A 22706-nucleotide genomic window follows, 5' to 3' on the forward strand; every position below is an offset into this window, starting at 1 on the left:
ATATAAGTTAAAGCAGAGCCTGATGCCATCTTCAATGCATTTTACTGTGATGACCAATTATTTTCATATGACAAACACTGATGATTTAAAGCAAACAAACAAAAACATATTTGGCTTCATTTTATTCTCCATAGAACCATTTAATGTAGCAAGTGTCAGTACAGCCAGAGAAAATGCGCAAAAAACCCAACCTATTACAAGTTCGATTTGTAAAATAACAAAAAAGCAAAGACCAAAATCCATGACGTAAAAAGACGATGCACACAAACATACTGCATGGTACGAAAAGAAACATTCTTTTCCTTGTGTCTTCCTGTCAATATTAATCACGTGCCCATTTCTTCTTTTACATTCACTGGAATACCGGCTTTAATGTTGATGAGACCTGCCCACAGTGTTACAATGTCATCCAGGAGATACTGTATCTGGCTGATGGGGATCACAGTGTTGTTCTCTTAATACATCCATGCTTGGAAGCCCCATTCCTGCCTTGCCTTTATGAAGTGAATCATTGTACTTGATGTTGGTATATTTATTGACATAGTGCCATATGTTTGTAAAAACAAACAAACAAACAAACAAACAAACAAACAAAATAAAACGCAAATTTACATTTCTGGGATTGCTTTGACCAAATGTGGCCACTGGATATCCCTGCAAAAGGTGAGGATGTCATATCAAAGAGTTTTTATGGTGAAGAGCGATATCCGTATAGTAGAAATAGGTTATATTAAAGGGACAGCTCTCTCAGAGTGCATTGCCAGTCCACACAGCATTCCGGGATGGGAGAAAAACGTGTTCTGGTTTATTGGCATTTCTTTAAACCAATCACAATCGTCATGGGCTAAGCTCCGCACAGAGCTGCTGCAAAATAGCCTCGGGAAGGAACTTGTTTAGATGGAATGTGAAAACTCAGATTGGACAGATAGTCTAGCTAGCTGTCTCAATTTACCATGCAGAGATGTGAGGAGCAGTTAGCCATAGTTCTCATAAATCGACCAGAGTTTAAAATTCCAACACACAGAAAGCGGAAGGAAACGGACATCAGCGAAAAGACATGCATCCGGTGGAATTTCCTGCAGCTTCGGAGTAATCCTGGGAAGTGGAACGACATGGAGATAGACTAAGGGACAGCTGACACAATATTGACCTAAACAAGGCCACGTTGAATTTAAATCCAGCATAATGTATCACAATTGCTGAAAATCACTGTACATGCATGGTACAACATGCAACTGACTATACTATACAATCCGAGTAATACATAATCTGAATTTCATCTAAGTGTCAATAGGCTAGGCTACTTGATCAATGATATATTGGTGGGAATGGTGGTCTTCCCTTTATTGTGTTTTTTTTTTGTTGCTTCTGCTTATTCTTTTTTATATAGGCCTACATGGAATTTAAATTTCACCATGAGGACATAACAAGATTTCAGAAATACTGAAGGCATGAGTCCAATTCACCCAACGCAATGTCTCTCTTCCTAAAAAAAAGTATGTAGATTTTTGTTAAACTATTTTATCATTTCACATTTTATATAGCCTATTCACTTATGTGTTAAAGTTATATTTTCTGTAAATGTATGGTGTAAATTGTGTTTCAAGCCCTAATTTGCAAAGCCAGAATATAATTCTGCTTTGGTTTTGGCCTAAAAAAAACAAAAAACATTGGAGAATAGAGACTATCACAGTCCTCTAAGGTAGCAAACAAAAGGTTTTGAATGCCTGGGATACTGCGGATCACAGAGTACAGCAGATTAACAAGTAAACGACTTGCAATTTCGACGATGTCCACTATATTGCAACTACTGCAGAGCCTGTCGCTGTTCCAGGAATAGCTCTTTTGTCGGAAATATAGCGAGGAAGAAATTGGGCGCCATTTTGGATTATGTACATTGATTTGTTTCCTTGTACATTGGTTGAATGGTGTTTTTGTAAATGTACACATGGCTTCCAGGCGACATCTCCTAAACTATCGCGGAGAAGTTTACCTTCCCTCCGGTAGGTTCGTTTATTTGATGTTCGCCCGTTAAGCGACTTGACGTTATCAATACATGTTTGTAATAAATGCTTCTGTTGGAACTTTGAATGCTAACAAAATAACAGTTGTCTTTAGCTAACGTTAGCCTTGGAAGGGTGCTGTATTAGCTAGCTGTTCAAGAATTATCATGAGATTTAACTAGCTAATTATTGCATTATCTGGATGTTTTTTTAAATGATAGAGCTTTTAGGTCTTTCGGTTCGCTCAAAAACAATGTTAGCTATACCGCTGTATTGACATTTCACTTTTACAGATTTGGCCAATGTGTGTCAAACAATACATTATTATAGTTGAAATAGTAATGACATACCTTTTTAAAACAACGGTTATTTTAAAGTTAACGTTAGCTGTCTAAAATGCAACATTTCTACCAAATTTAGTCCAGTTGAACAAAAAAGCTATAAGAAGTAACGTTACAGTTTGATAAACATGATTGTGTAGCTATGCAAGCAAGCTAACATTAGAGGATTTTCTTCTTTCAGTTTGTCACAACAAGTCTGATTAAATATATGACTTTGGTCCATTTACCTGTGGATTTCAGCGCCACTGTGCTCCTGCTGCAGCATTCAGACAAGAGGTGGTCCCAAAAACGTAACGCTATTTTGATCCGTAAGTAAAGTAAACATCATAATTCATTAATGTTACCTCTGAACATTCTGTCCTGTGTGTTTCCATACCTGAATTGCTATGAATACCAACTACAGGCCATGTGCAGGTACAGCTTGTGTGCATGATGTCACATCAGTAATAAGAAAGAGGACACAATTAATAGAAAGTTGCGTTTTAAAAAAAAAAATCTGAGGATGTCAGTGAATTATCATTTGTGGCATTTGGGGGTTTGGAAGCATTTCAACTTGTTTCAAATGAACACTTGGGATCCATGAATCTCCTTTCTAATTGTCCTGCTAAACTGCTTAATCACCTTTTGACAGAGTGTATCGACTGGTGAAAATAGTTTTGCATATTGATGTGGTAGTTCATGCAGAGTAGCCGATGTGTTTAAATTATGTAATGAGGCCGTTAGACAGTCCTTGTTTCAGAGGTTTTCTATATAATAAGAACAAATTCCTCACTGAATGAGCATTGCAGTTCAGAAATAGGAAAATTAGTGCAGTCTGCTTTTCTGTGTCCTTTAAAAAATGTAACTTCTATAACAAGTTCATCATAAGGTGATTTGATTTGAACCAGTTCTGTTCAGACTTCTTTTTGCACTGTCAAAACAATATTTGTTGATCTGAATATATTCAGCTTTAAAGGTTAACATATCATTTGCTTTTAATTTCACCTTTGCTCCTTTTTTAGTGCTAAAGCCCACCTATTGCTAATGAGCAAAATATTACATTTTTTTTTTATTTCAAACTGTACGGTACTACTTCAGATCAAAACATATTTGTAATTATGATTTTTTTTTTTTATACCTACTATGGACCACTCTCCCCTGGGAACTGTGTGAATAATTTTTTAACAGAGAAACCATTATTATAGCCACTTTCCAATACATTTTTTTTATGTTACAGGTTCTTTAGTCATAACCCCAATTACTGTCCTGTCTTGTACCTGGAAAGATCTCATTTATAACCATGATGTTCCACAGTAATTATTAACAGAGAACCACAGTGCCCCAATTTTGCTCCCAGGGCTCATTTGCATGTTAATTATCATTAGCAACACAGAAAAACAAGTCATGGCAGTTAAATAAGAATGCTTATCTTTCATTTCTCCTCCACCATTCCTCTGTTGTTTCCAGATGACTTCCAACATATTTTTTGCTTGAGATCACAAGCTTTCACCTTGGTTGTTAATGTTTCCAAGCTCCATTTTAACATAAAAGATATTGTAATGTATCAAGTGACTTGATGCTTTTGGACAAGATCAACAGTATTCTAGTTGGTAAATGACCTACAATTGCACAGTCAGATGTTTTTTACTTAAAGTGAATGCCATAAACTTTGACTAAAAGTCATCAGTTGTTTTTTTTTTTGCATTTCCAGGTTACACTGAGTAGAATTTCATGAAGAAGCACTTCCTTCTGCTGGGCGGATGCCAGTGGAATTTTGCAAGACAGGTAGAATTTTGATTGGCTTGTTGTTGACATTTTACAGAGGATAAATTGTACAAAATCTATTTTACATAGGATATTCCTCAGTAAATATTTTCATGTCTCTTTCCATAAGATGACGGAAATCAATAATGACACCTTGGCACCTGAAATGAGACTTTTTACTGAAAAACGGCAGGGCTTCAATGGTATGTTGAACAGTGTGTCTGAAAATGATTTTCTTTTGCCACAAGATGGCGACAGATTACTGTTTAGGAGCCCACAATGGCACATAACACAGCGATTAATCATTTGTAGTGTATATTGTAAACCCCTGCATATTACTTAAAATTCTAATACCATACCATGTTTAGTTTAACCAATGAGCCCCGCCAATTCAACCAACGACAATCATGTCATTAATAAAGAAATCCCTCTCGGTAATGAGGATTTCTTAACATTTTAAAAGGTGAGGTAAAGCTAAAACACAGACAATAAACCACACACATCGGATGTTAAATTAGGTCTTTAGCTATGTAACGGGTAGATGGGGAAAAATATTTATTCTAAAACCAAATTGTCTTGTCTGTGGATTCATTTTGGGTTATATTATCTAAAAATGCCTCTGATTGTTAGGTTTAGAAGTTTTTAAAATTTTAACCCCTTAAATGCCAGTTTATATACATAAAGTCACAGTTGTTTTTTTTATGAATAAAAATATTCTAATATTTATCGGTATACTAATATCTTGGGGGAAATTTATTTTTCTGTTTTTCACGGTCTGGGGTGAGTCAATCATTAGCAACAACATTGATTTTTGTGCATTTTTATTTTTTGCACAGTGTCAGATAAAAAAACAAACAAAAAAAACTACCTTAGAGGACAGAAATGTCCCCTTCCCAAAAACTGCCATAAAATTATTATATATTAATATTATTTTCCACTTTCACTGACTTAAATCTTTAAACCCACATCAGTCCTGTTCATAACTAACAAAAAAAAGCATTTGTTTTTAGATTTTTAACCCTTTAAAAGCCACTTTTTTAAAAAATTAATTATTTTCAGTATACTAAATGCTAGAGGGAAATTTCTTTTCCTGTTTTTCACAGTCTTGGGTAAGTCAATGATTAGCAACAACATTGATTTTGATGCATACTGTATTTATTTTTTGTGCAGTATTAGATTACATTATAGTCACCTGTTAACTTCCCATTGACTTGCATGTCCCCATTATTGCTTTATTTTACTACTCCTATTACCCTTCAAGGTTTTTCACCTTCTAATTATTATTTAGCTTTAATTTTTTTAACCTTTTATAGCCTATAATGTCGTACACCCCTACCAAGACCCCCCCCCCCCCCACCTACACACACACACACACACACACACACACACACACACACACACCTTCAAAGCTCATAAGCCTATAGTTCAACTTGTATACTGCATGTAGGAGGCATAATATATTATAATTTATTGAGTTTGAAGGCTGTGCATGTGCATGCATGTGTGTATTAGTTGATGGGTTGCTGAAAGTGTGTTTATGTGTGCATGGGAGCGAGACAGGGAGGGAGGGAGGGAATTGTGACCTGCAGTACAATATAATTTCTACAGTACAATATAATTTCTATCTGTCGAGCCACACACACACACACACACACACACACACACACACACACACACACACACACACACACACCACCACTTAGCAAGATGCACACATCATTTTTAGTAACATACATACAGCGGGGAAAATAAGTATTGAACGCGTCAACATTTTTCTCAGATGTCAAAGATCGAAGATATCAAAACAAAATAAGTCCATAAATTAAGTTGTGTGTAATAAAGTGAAATGAGACAGGGAAAAAGTTGCTGAAATTTATTTAATACTTAGTAGAAAAGCCTTTGACAGCTAATAGACGCCTACTGTATGAAGAAACTAGTCGTACACATTGCTCAGCTGTGATTTTTGCCCATTCTTCCACACAATCTGTCTTTAAATCTTGAAGGTTCCGGGGGCATCTTCTATGAACCTCTTCTTTCCAGAGGTTTTCAATTGGATTCAAGTCAGGTGATTGACTGGGCCATTCTAACGGCTTGATTTTCTTTCTCTGAAACCAATTGAGAGTTTCCTTGGCTGTGTGTTTGGGATCATTGTCTTGCTGAAATGTCCACCCTCGTTTCATCTTCAGCATCCTGGTGGATGACAGCAGATTCTTATCAAGAATGTCACGGTACATTTCTCCATTCATCCTTCCTTCAATTATATGAAGTCTGCCAGTGCCAGATGCTGAAAAACAGCCCCACACCATGATGCTCCCACCTCCAAACTTCACTGTTGGTATGGTGTTTTTAGGGTGATGTGCAGTGCCTTTTCTCCTCCAAACATGGTGTATGCTATGACAGCCAAAGAGTTCAATTTTGGTCTCATCTGACCAGATTATATTCTCCCAGTATGTCATTGGCTTGTCCAGATGTTGTGCAGCAAACTTTAAGCGAGCTTCCACACACCTTTTCTTGAGCAGTGGTGTGTTGCGTGGTGTGCGTGCATAGAGGCCATGGCGGTTGAGTGCATTGCTTATTGTTTTCTTTGAAACAACTGTACCTGCTTCTTCCAGGTCTTTCTGAAGATCTCAGTGAGTGGTCCTTGGTTCTTCGACAACTCTTGTTAGTATTCTATGGACTCCTCTGTCAGAAATCTTGCGAGGAGCACCTGGTCGTAGCCGGTTAATGGTGAAATGATGTTCTTTCCACTTCCGGATAATGGCCCCAACAGTGCTCACTGGAACTTTCAGAAGTTTAGATATTCGTCTGAAGGTCTTGGGACAGCTCTTTGCTTTTACCCGTCATGAAATGCTTCTTGAGTGACACCTTGGTAATGAGAAACCTTTTTATAGGCCATCATTTAGGACTAATCCAGCTGATATTAATTTGCACTAATAGGGGGCAGGATTGCTTTCTTACTACTGACAGATTTCAGCTGGTTTATTGGTTTCCCATGCCGTTTTACACCCCTTTTTCTTCATGTGTTCAATATTTATTCCCACTATCATTCCACTTTATTGCACATAACTTTTGTCATGGACATGTGTTTTGATTTCTTTGTACTGTATGTGTGGATTACATCTGGTGAAAATTTCATTCCAATAGCCCCATCGGAAATATATTTACTGGGAAAAATGTTGAATGTCAATACTTATCCCCGCTGTATGCTGCAGTGCTCCATAATACAGCAGCAACGGCCCAAGTGGAAACCAGGAAAATAGCATGTATTTGCTAGCCTGGCTAGCCTCATAAATACTTCCGCTCAATTTTCATTTTCCTTCAGTACACCGTCTGGGTTTGCGGTATATTCTTGGGTTTTCTCCTGCCAAATCTTTACCGGTCCAGTCAGCGAACAGAGGGAGTGGCTGAGAATGATGACGTTGATGTTGTGCGCTAGTTTGAGTTGTAGTTCTGTAATGGCGGCGGAGAAAGATGCGAGCGAAGCCATTCGTACCGGTGTGGCAACGCTGCCGAATATCCAGAAGTTAAAGCCCGAGCAAGAACAATATTTGCTGAGTTTTGTTGGTGGCCATGATGTTGTGGCCCTCCTCCCCACGGGGTTCGGGAAAAGTTTGATTTTCCAGCTTGCTCCGTTAGTGGTGAAGGAGTGCTAAGTCGAACGCTAACGATGCTAAGTTGATAGTTGTTGTTGACATATGTCACGACCAAACGTTAGCGATTGGTTATGGCAGATCCAGAGTGGCTCTGGGCAGATCCAATAGTTTTAAACTTCAACAGAGTACCCGCCTTCAAGGAAGTTAACACTTGTCAATGGAGAATGGCCAGACTCTCTGTACAAATGAAATGTACGAGAGTCTGGTAGGATCAGGCTATACATTTGCCCCATAGGGCAAACATAGGAAAATCGCTCAATATGGTAGAAAATAGTAAAAACTACTAATTTGAAGCCAAGGCTTTAGATTGAAAGCCTGATATAATATACCATGAGATTAAAAAATGTCGTTATAATGGGTTTCAATGGACATTTTTGTCCTCTAAGGGTCTGAGTGTCTGTATTTTTGACTTTTTATAGGATCTGAAGTTGAACTTTCAAACTTTAAGTAAAAACGCACACCCTTACCAAAAGTCATGTTATAATCATTAACACAGCTAAAATTATCAACAAAAATAAAAGTTAAAAGGACAAAAATGTCCCTAGTGAGGCACAAGGGTTAAGGTTATCCTCGGCACTGGTTGTACTGGTGACATACAATAGCATTTCCCACATTTCTATGCTGTCACTGTGCTATACTTTCATATCTATATTGCTGGATAAGCATATAGGTTCACCGAAACAGCTACACAGTTCCATTTTCATGACATTAATTTCTGATTTACCCGAACCAGATGCAATGTGTGGGCATTTGATGCAGTTAGTGCGTACATGAAATTGGGTTTGTCAGAAAATGGCTTTATTCTACAGAAACACAAAAATCTGCATTGCTGTTGGACAGATTTACTTTGACATGAAACAGCCTGTGTCTGCCTGAGCCTCGGACACCAGCAGGTGTGAGGTTTCCAGACCAGGCACTGAACCCTACAAGCAGTAATGTTGAACAAATGTAACCTTTCAGCCTCTCCTGTGCTGCGATGAGATGTTTTTGGCACTCTGTAGAATTCCTGGATGGCTCTTTCTGACTCGGCTTTGACCCTCGCCCATCTGTTACCATGTCCAGGGTTAGAAGGCTAGCAAATGCTGAACATGTTGTTGGCCTCAGGGTGTGGGCAAAATGTTTTGGGTGTGAGATGGATTCTGTGATGAACTGTGAGGGTAGACATTTGGCCTATGTGTGGACCTTTCAAGTTCAAGCACAGTTGAACCAACTGCATATGCAATATATCGGATGCAGTCATTTCATCTTGCATAGGTTGCACTCTTTGCCTCTAGTTTCAAAATTGCTTGTACTGTATATCTGAATTAATCTCAGTTCCTAATGTAATAACAGTTTCTATATGAAGTGGCAGTTGACATCTAAGAAAAACAAATGCAGTTTAATTAAGTGTTTTTCGATGCCACCTCAGTATTAGTCAGGGCTTGCTGGCCACAAAGGTTTGCTGCTGGGAAATGGAGTTTAAATATAGCACAGGGCAGAAGCTGTTAAGTAGCCCTGCTGCACCAGCTCTGTCAATGCATATGACTAGTGTTTAGCACCACTTTGGTTCTGAAGAACATGATTTTAAGTGTGCCAAGTGACAACCGCAGTGACTTCATGCCAGACATCCTCCAACTCGCCCATAGCCTTTCACTTTGCACTCCTGGGTGTGCTAATCACCTCCTTCAAATAGGGCCATGAGATCACAATCACATGTTCTTGTTGTAAAAGACCACTGTGAATGAAAAGAGCTGCAGGTGTGATGTTGTGTTAGTGACATTAAATGTGTTCACTTGTCACCTCCTTGACTTTGTACACTTTTCCAAACAGGATTATTGGCTGATGAGATCCTGTTGTTTAAATTCAGTAATTTACTGTTTAATATTGAAGTTTCACTTGCTTTCATGTGTCCCTGTGTAGTTCCTCTAACTAGTTCCGGAGTTCTCGTTTCATTGTTATTTTTTTATTAAATGCACTACTCAGTACGTCTGATCTTTATTAGTTTCAGCACAGTGCACATGGCATCGTGGCATGTCCATTTTTTGCTTTTACAATGATCCGTCTGTTACAGGCCTGGGATTTGGTAGTGCCAGGTGCTATTGTAGCATGCGCTGGTGCTGCAGTGGATGGCGGACAGACATACAGGCAGGCAGAAAATCAAACTTTAATATCAGCTGAAAATGGATAGTATTGAAAATATTAGTTTTGACTTTTAGTTGTGCTTTTAAACAAGGGGTACAGTGGGGCAATGCTCTATTGAAGTGTTACCGTCTAGGGGGAAAATAGTACCTTTATCGTCATGGGCTCAGTGGCCTTGCTGATGTCATCATCACCCTGTGTGCATGTGTGTACAATGAGGCAGACTCTTCCCGTGTGGGCATCAGGGGACAAAGTAGTCTTTATGCAGTGTGCCGAGCTCCAAGGCAGAAACATTGTTGAGCAGTAAAACATTCTGTAACTAAAACCACATGTTCCAGAGTGGAGGACAGACAAACACATGCAGCCTCTGCAGCTCCACATCAGGAGTTGGTGCCCTATTATCAAGGGCTCAGGGGCTCCTTTTTTTTTTCAAACCAATGCAACACCCTCGTTCAACATTGTGCATTTTATGTATGTATGTATTTTTATGTTTATGTATCGGTGAACTCAAATCAAGAACAGATTGTCCTTGACAAAAATGCTGTTGGATGATGCAGATAGGTGTTTGAGGGAAGAGAACAAAGGAAAATGTTTGTTTTTACAAAAGAAGATGTAATTTCTTGCTGAATATTTTTTTCCTTACATTTCTTCATAAGATGTTTGAAGACATGTAGACCTTACTTACCTCTGATTATCTACCAGTATACAATTGCACATGTAGATGTTAAAGTGTGTCTCCTTGCCAATAGCTTGTGGCTCTCAGACACTTACAGAACATGCCAAACATAACTGCATCAAGGACACCATTATTGAGCCACTATGAGACAAAAGTTTAGCAAAAATGTTATCAGAGTTTGTGGGCAAACACTTGACTTGACAGCATGCCTTATCAAGTCTCCTTAAAGGGATATTTCACTGCTGGAAAGATGAATATGTATTTAAATTGGGTCATTTATGTAGTAGAAGTTGGTGCCTTCTAGACCGAGAAAAGCTGAAAATGTGTTTTTGGCTCATGTGGATGAAAGACAACAACTCCCAGAATGCACTTGCTTCGCTTCCCTACGAGGCCACTCCCAAGCCACGCCTACCGGTTACAGAGGGCAGTCAAGTCAAGTGGGTTTTATTGTCATTTCAACCATATACACTGTACGAAACAACGTTTCACCATGGCTCAAGTGGTGTTACACATTTAAAATATATAAAAACGACATTATATAAAAACGACATACGAGACAGGCTACATTAAGTGCACAAGGACAGAACAGACAACAAAAGAAAGGGCATAAGTAGACTTGTAACAGAGCACTGATTGTTATAAGTTAGGTTTACCGTGAGGTGAAGGTATAATATACGAACTTTCTTGAGATTTGCGTGGTTGAAATCACCAGCAACAATAAATAGTCCATCCGGATGTGCGCTTTGGAGCTCACCGATAGCTCCGTAAAGTTCAGCTAACGCATTGGTAGCATTAGCGCTTGGTGGGATGTAAACATTGAGTATAATCACAGCCGTGAATTCGCATGGAATGTAGAATGGTCTGCATTTAACAGTCACAAACTGCACCAGTCCGTGTTAACATATATGCACAGCCCACCTCCACGAGTCTTACCCGACAGAGCAGCATCTCTATCTGCTCGGAAGGCTAGCAGGCCTGGTAGCTGGATAGCGGAGTCCGGTTCAGCCATGTTTCCACAAAAACAAAAACACAGCAGTCTCTGAACTTGCGTTGGGAGTTCTGCTGAAGTTGGATGGATTACAATGATCGGACATTTGCAAGCAGGATGGATGGGACAGGTGGCCGGCTAGCATTAGCTTTCCACCTAGCTCGAACTTCTGCCCTCGTTCTGTGTTTCTGCTTTCTCGCGCACCGCTTTCGATGTCCCCTTCCCCGGCTATAGTGGCATCAAGCGACACAGCAGGTTGAGGTGCTGGTCTGCGTCGCGTAGTGTGTTGAGTATTCCATCTGTAATAAAGTTTCCTGCATATTCTCCGATCTGTACCAATGTATCCTGGTGGTACACATGTGCGGTAGTTTGAATGCACATAATTGCAAGGTTGCCACTTTGCCAGACAAACATTTTACATTGTACTGCAGCAGCTGCTCCGTCCGCCTCTTGTTCCTCCATCATCCGCAACTGTTCCTCGCTGTATTGCGGCTCGTACAGGTAGACACAAGCATTGGATTCGCGCACCAGGTCTTCAAAATCCCCTGCTGCCATATCATCTTCAAAACTACCTTCCGCCATTGTGGTTAGCCTACTAAAGTATGAATTAATTACTCAGCTTTCTCCACAGAGCAATAGCCTGTTAGCTTAGCTTCAAGATGGCTGACACTATTTGGAAATTCTGGGAGTGAGGTCCCACCCCCTATGTGCGGGTTGAAAACATGCGGAACTAGCTCTGGCTGTAGTCTCTAGCCTTTGGCCAAAAAAGCCTCCGATGACGCAAAATGACGATTTTTGCGCCATCAGTTTTTTTTTCCAGACACACAATACAGAGATCTCTCGTCTCAGGGGGACATGAGGGAGGGAAGCACGGTCATTCAAAAATACTACCGGGTTTCTACTGATACAAAGCTTAATGCTAATCCCTTTAAGTGAATTTAGTATTTTAGGATTAACCCTTTAAACTATTTTAAGCATGGATGTAAATACCAAGTGGCTGGGTCAAGATCAAGTTAGTGAGTTGATAGTTTTTTGATAGTTGTTGTTAGTTGATAGGAATTTCATGCAAATGGGAAACAAGCAAATCATAGCAAAGGCGATTTTAGAATCAGTATGTGTACACATACAAGTTTTTTCATTACTTTCAATGTACATACACAGAAATAGACATCCAGCTAAAAATAAACAAAGCCGAACAAGGTGAACATAAACATTTGACTATGTACAGATATAAATATATTTAAAAAGGTATCTACGTATTCGAATTTCATTGTGTTTTTTTTTATAAACCGTAAGATAATAGTGCAATGGTGCAGAGTGCACAGCGTGCTGGAATAAATATATGATGATTAATTTAACAGGCTGCTGTATATACGTACATAAGGTGGTGGATATGATAGTATATAGCTACAGTATACAGCATGCTTAGATGTATATTTGAGAGGGATGATATTTACATTTCATAAAAAGAATCCTTCCAAAACTCCAGTTTTTTGGCTGTTTTGCATCTTTTGGCTTTTATTCTCAATAACCTCAATGGATAACTGTTACCAGAGCTACTGTGTTTGCTTAATGGGGTCTGCTTAAATTATTGGAAAAGTTGCCAGTTGTGGTGTTTTCATTCATAAAACTGATGTGCAGGCTGGAGCTGCTGATTCACTTCTGTTGTTCAGTGTTGTATTTCCATTCTTCTCCCAGTCCAATAAAGTTTTACAATTCCCTCACAGAGCCCTCACCAAATGTATACTGTGGTAATTAGCAAATTGGTAGGAGTTCATTTTCAATTGATTCTCCACCCTTCTCAGATCATTAGGTGCTCTGTCTTCAAATGCTTTAAACTACTGCTGCCTCCCTAGGAGGTCAGCTCTAATTAAAGGGACAGTGTGCCACATTAGCCATGCTTGGAGTCAAGCCGGTAACAGAATTTAGATCAGTCAGCCCCCAAGGTTAAGACTGAACCCTTTACCCAGACCCAGTGTCCCCATTTTCCTCTTCCTTCTAATGCTTGCTCATACCTTCTTTACTTGGCTTAGCTGAATGCCTGCCCACTTATACCTGAACAAGGACCAAACTATTTAGCTTCTCTCTCTCTCTCTCTCTCTCTCTCTCTCTCTCTCTCTCTCTCTCTCTCTCTCTCTCTCTCTCTCTTTCTGCTTGTTTCTCTGCATCTCTCAAATCTACAATACTTCTTCTCAGCTCAGATTAGCGAACTACAAGGCTATAATCACATCAATAGAAGTTACTTCATGATGTTTTTCTGTGTATTTTTAATACTTTTAGTATGGTTTGGGTTGCTGTGTCAGTGTCTCGTTTGTTTCAGATGAAGGCCATGAGCTGGATAGAAATTGAAAGATTGTTACCTGCACAACTGTGTATGCAGTTTAATGGTTAATAACCCACCGCTGATTATGAATTCAGTCCTTGTCTATAAGACTTGCTCTTAAGTGGACTACAAATAATTCCTGGAGTCGCACAACGGCCTTGAACTTTTGCAGGTACGGGGCCAGTCTAATGAATTTGTGTTTGTTAATATGTGTCTTTTAACTGCTTCAGCTAAGACCGGTAATGGTTTCCTTTGAAGTGCTAGAATTGTGTGTCAGGGGCCATGTTTGTGTTATTGCCGATCCTCTGAGAGCCCATTGTTTGGAGACCTCACAGGTTCCTCCTAATCTAATTGGCCATGGATGTCCTGGCTCAGGACCTTTATCCATGCTCTGGGGTTTGACAGAGCTGCTCATGGCTTGAAAAGTCACTTGTCCAAATACAGCCTTGTTTAATTACAGGAGAGGGATGCATGCGTATCACCGCACACAACCCCCCCAAGCCCAATAAATGCCCAGTCTAACTCTTTTCAGACTAGATATTCAACCCCACCTCCAAAAGAATCTCTATCCAAATAGGAACTGGATTTGGGTCTCCTCTCCTCCTTATCCCAAAGCCCTTAAGCACCCTTCACTTCTCCTATGTTCACCTTCACTTTGCCAGTGACATACCTCCCAGTGGTTATTCATCCAGTATAAACACAAGGAGATCCTCCTATGCTATTACTTACACCGCGCTTCCCTGATCCTCACCCCCAATGCCGCCTCCATACCCTCCAATCCCCAGCCAATCCCTGACATCCTCAGCCTCCACCTCTATATTCAGAATTGCCAATCCCAATCTAATTTATGGAATATTTTGGAGGTAACTGTGTACAGCGGCAGGGGAGATAACATCTCCAGGCCCCTGTGAAGGACAGGAACTCGGCAGTGTGTGCTTAATAACATAAACTGCTGAAAAAGGGCCTGGGCCGGTGCATTGGCAGAGGAGCAGGCCGGTGAGACGGATAGAGAGAGAGCAGAGAGAGGGGACCCAGTGTTCTGGGGTGGGGTGGGGTGGGGGTAATTGAGACCATGTGAGCCTCCCCCAGTGGAGGGATTAGAGAAGAAACGGAACTCTCTCAGCCCCGAGATCGCTTTCAATTAGATGCGCCCAGAGCAAAGGTACTGGGGACACAGGGAGGGTGAGAGAGCAGCATGGCCCAAAATGTCTGGGCGAAGGAGGGAGGAAAGGTGAAAGAGAAGTTAGGGTCATGTTCCCACCTCCTCCTCTTCCTGCATGTCAGTGCTAAAGTCTGGGCTGTCCAGGTCATGTCTGTGTGTCGCAGTACAGCAGATCCATGTCATAAGGGCTAACACATAATGACAGCATCACTAGCAGCTTATTTTTTAATTTATTTTCAGTTTTTACCCTGCATTCTTCAAGGGGAATTAGACTAAGCTTGCTTTCTCTCGCCAGTGACGCTCTGCCCTAGAGCTGGGCAATATATCGATATTATATCGATATCGTGATATGAGACTAGATATCGTCTTAGATTTTGAATATCGTAATATGGCATAAGTGGTGTCTTTTCCTGGTTTTAAAGGCTGCATTACAGTAAAGTTATGTCATTTTCTGAACTTACCAGACTGTTGTAACTGCTCTCTTATTTGCCTTTACCCACTTAGCCATTATATCCACATTACTGATGATTATTTATCAAAAATATCATTGTATAAATATTTTGTGAAAGCACCAATAGTCACACACTACAATATCATTGCGGTATCGAAATCGAGGTATTTGGTGAAAATATATGTGATTTTTGATTTTCTCTGCAAATGCACATTCTGAGTTTGGACTTCACCATGACAACCACTGTCTGTCTTATTCTGCTGTGGCCACTAAGCACAGGTCCACTGGATTAATTGTGGGTTAAGTGCCTTGCTCAAGGGTACATCAGCAGCCTTTAGGTCACAAACCCACGTCTCTAACCTCCTGGGTTCTTTGGCCATAGGGGGCAGATAAGTAAAACATGCATTTGTTTAAATGCATACACACACAAAAACAATTGACATCATATACAAAGCTGTTAGTAAAACTTGTTTTTTTTGTACAACAGATACTAACAGTGTTATTCAAATCAATTAGATGAGACTTGTGTAAACCATAAAGAACTGTCAGGCTAAATCACAGCTTTCAATGTCCTTTGTATGTGTCACAGTGTCATCAGCCATAATCAGGGATGGCACATTAACACTGGACTAGGTTTTCCATGCCAGTCTTATCACGTCCCTCCTAGTCTGAACACCTAAGACAGCACAGATGTAACTCGTCTCAGTAAGTGAAACTTTTCAGCCACACACTTGTGTATGTGACAACCATTGGGCCTGCTGCCCACTGCACAGAAGGTTCAACTCCACTGTGTTCTGCAGCCATTATACGTCTGCCTGATGACCATGCGCTGGCCCTCTTGACATCATAGCTGTCATACATCAGTTTTAATGGGTTGTCAACTGTACAAATGTTCATACCTTGTCTGTCTGTGGTTTGCCCAGTTCCCCCACTGACTCTCTTACAAACAGAACACATGCCATTACTGTATTTAGGTAGTTTTACAACGTATTACCAAACTGAGGAGGTCAAATTAAAATGGTCATACATGGAAAATGTGAAAGAAATTAGTCATGAAAACTGTCTGAAATGTTGACTATTTAATGCATTTAGAACAATTATGCAGGTTGCAACATAAGATAATTCAAGTAGAGAACTTGTGAGACCAGGTGCTGTGATGTGGAAAAACCCCTCACAGTATAAATTAAGTTATGTCTCAAAGAAAAATTAAGTGAGTGACTTGCAGAAATACATCAGGTGTTTTTGTGATGAGTTGTTTTTCTGAGATATGTGATGAGGGAGATTGGTTTTGATTTTCTTTAGGTTTTATTTAACTGGGTACCCCCGCTGAAAGACTTGGCTGATAAAGTTAAATAGCTAAATGTTGCAAAATGTTGTCAACAAATATAACGACGTATATAAGCAGAAATGCATTTGAAATCAGATATTATAAGCACTCTAAATTTAGCTGAAACCACAGATCCAAATCCACAGATGTTGTAAATGGAGTCTTACAAGGCATCACTTCATTCCCCGTCTTGCCGATCCAGAGTGCTGGCCTTTTGTATGAAATGCCACATCAGCCCCTCCTGTGTTTAGGTTTTTGTTGGAACAGCCATGCAAAAGCCCTGATTGTTTAGAATTTGCTGTTTATTTTCACAGTTCCTAAATGTTTTAGAGAAAACCCCTCACCGTAAAAGACTGACAGTCCGAAATCTCTGTTATGCTTTCAGCATCATTTAACTCAAACTGAAGGGTTTGTATGCTTGCAGTTTCATTCCTGCAGTCTGCTCCTGTCTACTTTAAAAACAGACTCCTATGGGCATTTGTATATACTTTTCCAAAGGTCATAAACTGTCACTATGCCTGACGAAGTGTTGCTACATTAAGAGGCTTGGATATTTAACCACCAATATTAAATGGAGTCACTGCTTTAAATGATGTTAGTGACAGCTGCATTTTTTTGCTATTAAATATAGAGCTCAGTGTTTCTGAAACTGTGTTATTTTCCATCTGATGATCATAAATGACCTTTAACAGGAAACGAGACTTACAGTGAAAAGAACACTATTTTTATATCGTTTTTAGTAAAGCCTCTGCCCGGGTCCGATTTTTCCCGCAAAGTCACAAAATGATTTACAGCAGGTAGACGGCGCTACAGAGCACACATTCTGACGGGTCACAGATTTCGGTGTAACACCGGAAAAGCCTGTGTTAGTGAGCATCCAGCCAGGTAAAATGTAGCAGGAGATTTCTTTATGTAGGCCTAATTGTATTTTTATTTTTTATTTTAGAAGTTATCTGCTGTAGTTATGGCTGATACAGGGGCAGGGCCAAAAAAGGAAATTAAACAAAGAATAACTAAAAGCTAAAAGGGAAAGTGAAAGACAACGGGCGAAACCCCGAGTCACGCTCGGTTAGGCTTTCAACAGATGGAGACAATTACGGGATTGTACATGATTAAAAAACGTCCACGAATTGACCCTCAGGTATGTAATATGTCTATTTCATTCATAAAATAACTTTACAATGCGCAATGTGGTTGTATGCCAGTAGCCTAGATTAAATTACATCCCCCTTCCATTTAGCACGGACATTTTATTCCTTTTAGTCCGTGTTTATGTTGGCCTATTTTCTTTTCCCTTATCCCCATGTACTTGTGTAAAGCGTCCGTGGGTTTCATGAAATGTGCTATATAAATCTTTCGCGTGTCGATACTTATTTTCGTAACAATCAAGTATCAAAAACTGATGAGGATCACGCTGTTGGATGCTGTCCTCCTCTCCTACTTCAGTGCCTAACGAATCTATCTCTTTCTCTCCCTGACCCTGTCTTTCACTGCTTGAAGCCTGAAAATATTGTAAACTAATTAATAACATAACTAATTACACTGGTCAGACTATTCAGCTGTGTTTCAGACTGATACCTCCGGTTCAGGCTGGTCCTTATCCTCAACACGTGCTTTTTTCAGTCGCGGAAAATACTTTTCAAAATTCATCTGGGTTGAAGCAGCAAACATTCAGTGTAAGAGTAAAAAATGACATAACATTATTTATAATACGTTTATTTGATTCACAGCTGCTACATATAGTGTTTTGACCTCGACAACCCAACCGCATTTTACTGCAAACTTGCGACTAGTTAACTTCCTAAAGCAGGCGCAATCGCTTGTTTGCTAAGAGTCGGGTCGGTGATTGTGAATGTGTGATTGTGTAAAGGTGTTCACGTGATAGATACCAACCTTTCGTGAACTTGTGAATTTCGCCAGCCGTCTTCTCTCCTTTATGGAGACAGACGCTATGTGCTTGGTGGGCTCGATGGTGTTTTAAGCCTCAAATGTCACCTTCCAGGCAGCTAACCCTCACCTTAACCCTTGAAACATAACCATTGCCGTGCTGCTTGGAAGGCGACGTTGGGGGCTAAAAACACCAAACACCGCACGGTGGGAGGAGCTGTGTGTGTGTGTGTGTGTGTGTGTGTGTGTGAGCGAGCGAGCGAGCGAGACACAAGTGACAGAGACGGAGGAGAGCAGGGAAAGGAAATGCAGCTGAACATGTTTTAAATAGCGCAATGTGCGGCGGCTGGTGTTGATAGTGCGGCGTACTGCCACACATTAGTCTATGTGTGGGAAACACTGGGCAATACAGCACCGTAAAGAAAAGACCTTTACGACAGCAGGTACGATAAAAACACGACCGCTTTTGTCCAAAGCGGCCGCTAGAATCAACACAAACTGAAAGTTACATATAGCCACTTTAAGAAGACACTTGAATGACTCTTAAAATGTGATCAAATCACTAAAGGGCCATTTCTAAAATGTCCAGTGTGTACAGTACAATACACGTTAAAATCTGAATCTCAATGTTTTACAAGTCTGGTCTTTTCTAAAAACACACACTCCTGGCATACAAAACACATTAATCATGACGTGTTACTTATTAAAGCTAATTACTCATTATACAGCTGATCCTAAACACAATGGATGAAAAGAATCTGTTAAGTAACCAGACATTCTGCCAGTCATTACTCAAACATGGCCAAGTACGTGACTTTGACAAACAAATGCAACATTTATTCCAAGCATTGATGGGGCTCAGTCCATGGTGCTTATTGTGTGTACATGTGTAGAAAACATGCAGTGACACAACAGCTTATATGATAAAAAAACAAAATAGCTGAATGTAGGCAAACAATTTAGCCACATCAACACTTGCAGCATTTACACCTACAGGCATGGCAGGTTATTTTGTCTCTCTCTTAGAGAGGGAGAGAGAGAGAGAGTGTGTGTGTGTGTGTGTGTGTGTGTGTGTGTGTGTGTGTGTGTGAGTGAGAGAGAATCATTTCAAGAAGCGCATTCCTTCCACTGCACTTGTTGTTGCAATGGTGAGTTTACGCAGTTTGCACTTTCACCGAAAACTTCAGGTCTCCACATCTCCATCCCTTCTAGCTAAATAGTTTACAAAAGCACAGCAGCTAATCATTAGTAATACTTGTAAACTAGCTTAAGTATATTGTTGTTTCATTTGAATAATGTTAATCATTTGCTTAATTGTTTTGTCGCAGGGCCAGAGTGTTGCCGGCATCCACTCCTAGTTTGGTCTAGAGTCCTTGGCCATTCACGGTTTCACAGTGGCCACATCTCTTTTTCTTTTCTTTTTTACAGTGTTATGATCAAAGGATGACAGCATTGCTTCTACAGTTGGTAGTTGGAGTTTAATAGAGAAAGAATCCAGAGAGGTGCTGTTTTCAAAATACAACTATTGCTTGACAAAGAAATCTTTGATTACATTTTTTTAGGATAATTATACTTACCTCTGGGTGAAATTTCTACTCTATTTTAGGGAATCCAGGCTTGTTGTCACAGGGTTTCTGGCTCCAATTGGAGCCACCCAGGAACTGTCACTGAATACTGACCAATTTTGGTGTCAAGATTGATAGGTCAATGAACATTTTCCTGCAATTTCCCTGTCTTCAAGGCCTTGGTTTTTGTTTATGTTAAGACAGTATGAAAATCAACATGTAGACATCTTCTTACTTTTGATACTGTGTCAACTTTGTTATTGTTGTGTGGCACTGCAGTTGAGATCAGAGATGTGATTGGTCCTTGTTGTTTCATTCAGTACAGAAAAGTGGGGGGAAATCATTCATCAGTTTAAATGCCTCTGTCTTGTGTAAAAGAAAGAAAGAAAGAAATCCAGTCAATGTTAGCCATCCACCCCCACCCCCTCTGCACACAAAGAGATTATAGTTGAATCATTGGAAAATTCTGAGTTGGTTACAGCCGCACCTAAATCCTTTTGTCTTGTTCTGTAAATATTAAACTGCCAGTAGAGACAACGGAAAAACAGATCCAAATTCTCACACCATCCAAACATATGTTGTCTGTTTTTATTATTTAAACATTATGTGCAGAGTGTACACTGAGTTTACATTTCTCTTCCTGAGCTAAAAGGACAGACTGGAGAGCTCTAAGTGTACTGGGTTAAAGGCCAGAGTCATTGTCAGCCCCTATGAAGTAATTATGTGTTTGTGTTTATAGCATGTTGACTTCCCACTCTGTCTCGCTTCTGCACTCCATCTTTCTGCCTACATCCCCCGCCTCCTCCTCCCTCCTCTCCCTTTCTCCCTCTCTGGTCTTTGCACAAGTCGTCTCCCTCTGGGAAGAGGTGCCTGAGATGTTGGTTTGGCCATACATCTCTGTCAAAATCTCTATGAATAAATTAACCTTTTAAAGATTAGTCCACCCTAATACCTCAGGGTTTTTTAAACAGAAGAGCGGACTCCCTCCAGCCCCCACCCATTCTACGCCAAGCCTCACCAACTTGGTGTTAATAGTGGAACGAGTACTTTTAAAGGCACAGACGCAATTTTTTCACCGACTATAAACATAAATTGTTATACTTTTTTTTTTTTTTATCATGATGTTAATTTAGATTCTTTGATTTTTAATGATATTAAGATTGTGGTGTCCTGTCAACCCAGTGGCAGGTGAATCGATTTTCTCAGTTTGAGTCCTAATGTTTGAACTCAGAGCCGTATGTTGTACTGCATGTTTGTTTTTGTTTTGTTTTAAATAAACATACTCATATTTTCACATCTAAATCCATTATTGTTATCTCTTAAGATAATATTTTAATCACCACCTTAAAGACAGTGGGTCACAGGACCACATTACCAGTCACACCTCCATTGAAGAGTTTGTCTACATAAGCATATTACAAAAACAACAACAGTTCTATCCAGTTAATACAACTTAAATTATGTTAAAATAAAAATGAAAGTTCCGCTACAACTGATAGATGTTCACAAAAGACAGTTTGGGTAACATTATTAATATTTATATTTGTTTTCATTTCCAGATATGTTGTTTAGATAATGATAAAACTGGAGATGTTGTCTGATCTCTTGTGTGACTTGCCATTCTGGACAAGTTAAGGGAATATTTAAATTTTAAACTTCCTTTACCTTGTGGTGGTTGAAATGGCCAAACACAATTATTTAATTAGAAAAAAGATACAGACCCTTCACATTCTCCTGAACCTGAACCAGACACTGAATAACATAATGTATGGAATTATATGAATGCCATAATAGTGTAAGATTATTTTCTGTCTTACAGTCATATAAGTATGCATTTTAATGACACCCTGCCAATGTGTGGTAAGTTTATTACTGAAAGATTTTGAAACGGAAAAAGCAGGCAAAGTTTCCTTTGGTTAGAGGGATTAGGGATTAGAGGGATTTTGACATTACTGTACTTACACATTGTATTTGCACCATAGGAAGTAAATATGTGTAGTATGACGAAGCAGCAGTTCATTGGCAGATCAAGATACTTGTGTTTTTGATATTAAAAATGAGAAAAATCCAATTTTATAGACGATTTAAACCCTTCAGCTGCACAAGTTTAAATATGTTTCCTACAATCTGTTTCAACACAGCTCTGGGAGAATGTCCATTAACTCTTGTTGTTCCTTTACATAAAAACGTCTCCTTGAGTCCTGTAGTGAGAGTTCGCCAAAAGCAGGGAGCAGTTGGATCGGACTCTCCCTGGCCTTTTTCAATGATTTGGGTTATTTAGATGGAGAACAGCACCTGGAGTAGCTCCAAGCACCCGTAGGTATGTGACTCTGGCTGCCTTTGCAACATGCATGTTGATTCCCCAATATTCTGTCTTTTTGAACAGACTTGCTAAACTCAGTAAAGACAACTGCTGTGAAGATATTTACTGCTTCCACTGCAGAACACAACATTTTGTCTTTGCTTTGG

At 39.7% G+C, this 22706-nt stretch overlaps 1 long non-coding RNA gene across 2 annotated transcripts in view; it reads left to right on the top strand.

Moving 5' to 3' along the window:
- Positions 1-1889: 1889 nt before the first annotated feature.
- The window catches only part of LOC116041077, a 66689-nt gene continuing 45872 nt past the window's right edge, over positions 1890-22706 (top strand). For both annotated transcript variants that reach the window (XR_004102833.2, XR_004102835.2), the window contains exons 1-3: positions 1890-2007; positions 2526-2652; positions 4035-4108. This is a non-coding gene — a long non-coding RNA (uncharacterized LOC116041077). The remainder of the gene's footprint in view (positions 2008-2525; positions 2653-4034; positions 4109-22706) is intronic.

The sequence above is a fragment of the Sander lucioperca genome, chromosome 12 (genome assembly GCF_008315115.2).
Source record: "Sander lucioperca isolate FBNREF2018 chromosome 12, SLUC_FBN_1.2, whole genome shotgun sequence".
Lineage (NCBI taxonomy): Eukaryota > Metazoa > Chordata > Actinopteri > Perciformes > Percidae > Sander > Sander lucioperca.